The sequence below is a fragment of the Echinops telfairi genome, unplaced genomic scaffold (assembly GCF_000313985.2).
Source record: "Echinops telfairi isolate 266 unplaced genomic scaffold, ASM31398v2 ScPeMD7_7469;HRSCAF=8507_1, whole genome shotgun sequence".
In the NCBI taxonomy this organism is placed as follows: domain Eukaryota; kingdom Metazoa; phylum Chordata; class Mammalia; order Afrosoricida; family Tenrecidae; genus Echinops; species Echinops telfairi.
The window spans coordinates 135,346,812-135,348,633 of record NW_022111373.1 but is presented as its reverse complement, the minus strand read 5'-3'; positions in this window follow the sequence as shown (position 1 = coordinate 135,348,633).

Below are 1,822 nucleotides of genomic sequence, written 5' to 3'. Positions count from 1 at the left end.
ATATTATTGCTCAGGCAATAACTGGTTTAATGTTGATAGTATTAAACTTAGAAATGTACATTGTTTCTTAAAACCTTCAAGTAAATAAAATGCAACTCACTAGTATCCCCATATCCACCACAGGCATGGGTAATGATTTTGACAGTGCTGATACTTGAGTTTTGCAGTATGTTCTAGAATACAGTCCAGTTAAGTTTTTGGTATCGGTTCGTCCAAGGAATACAGTGAGAAGTTGATTTCTGCTCAAGTGGTGTCACTTAAAGGCATGTGTTTTTTTAGCATGGGAGATGAAATAGTACCTTGAGTTTAAATAACATGTATTTTGGCATTATAAAAACTAAAAATTACTTTCTTCCACTGTACTATTGAAACCAATGGAGCCACTAGTTTCTCATTCTGAAATGTGCACACCAATATTTAGTTTTACTTGTAGTGGATAATAGTGAGCAATTACTCTGCAGTGTTTTGAAAAGTGTACCAAGTGCGTTGATACTATTCAGGATGGTGGGATATCCCAAAACCATGTGTGTATGGGCTTGCACAGGTTACTATGCCTCACAGTTACTCTTCTGTCTCTCACGGTGCTCATGACGTGTGCTGCACTACTGTGGGCTGAGTCAACCCATGAATCTTGTTGCCTTGCTGTGCATGCATTGCTAGAGCATGAAGTTCCACCTGGACTGCTTCGCTAAGCAACCTTGCTACTGGCCTCTGGTACACCTCATCTTCTTGTCTTGTTGCTGTTGTTGCCCCACCCTGCTTGTCTTTCCTGAAGCAGACTCCGCTGTCTGCTTTCTTGACCTTCGACCAGCAGACAACGTGAGTTGAAGGACTTCAGTATATTAAATATTCCATGAAAATGAGTGGAAATGAGCCCTGTGTACTGGTGTGTGGACTACTTAGCTACTATATTCCTTCTTGTTATATAAACTATCCTTATATATATATATATAATCATAAGTGCCCTGGTTTTGTTTCTCTAGAGAACCCTGCCTAACACAGTGCTGAAGAAAGATGTCCAAGATGCACTGAAAGTATGGCCCAAACAAATCTTCAGGAACTGATGGAATACCTATTGAAGTATTTCAATAAACTATGAAACACTGGAAGCCCTCACTTATCTGTAATCCTATGAAACACTGGAAGCCCTCACCCATCTATGCCAAGAAATTTGGAATATAGCTACGTGGCCAACTAACTGGATGAGATCCATACTTTTGCCCATTTCAAAAAGTGAACCAACACAATTCTCAAATTATAGAACATTGTCACAGATAACACATATAAATGTAATTTTGCTTCAGATCTTCTAACAATGGTTATAGCAATACATTAGCAGGCAGCTGTCAGAGGTTCAGGCTGGATTCAGTAGAGGACAAGGGATTTGCTGATGTCAAATGGATCTTTTGTGAGAGCAAAAAATACCACAAGGATGTGTGCTTATTGACTATTCAAAGGCATTGAACTGTGCAGGTCATAACAAACTATGGACAGCCTAGAGAAGAATGGGAAATCCAAAACACTTCATTGTGCTCATGCAGAACCTGTACTGGACAGGGTGCATCTGGGCTGTATCCTATTACCATACTTATTCAGTCTGTATCCTGGGCAAATCATCAGAGAACCTTGGTTATGTGAAGAAGAATACCGCATAAGGCATGGAGGAAGGCTTATTAACAACCTGTGATATGCACATGACACAAGCTTGCTTGCTGAAAGTGAGGAGGACATGAAGCATTTGCTGATGAAGATCCAGGATTACAACCTTCATTATGGCTTACAACTCACTGTAAGGAAGACCAAAATGCTCACAACTGGACCC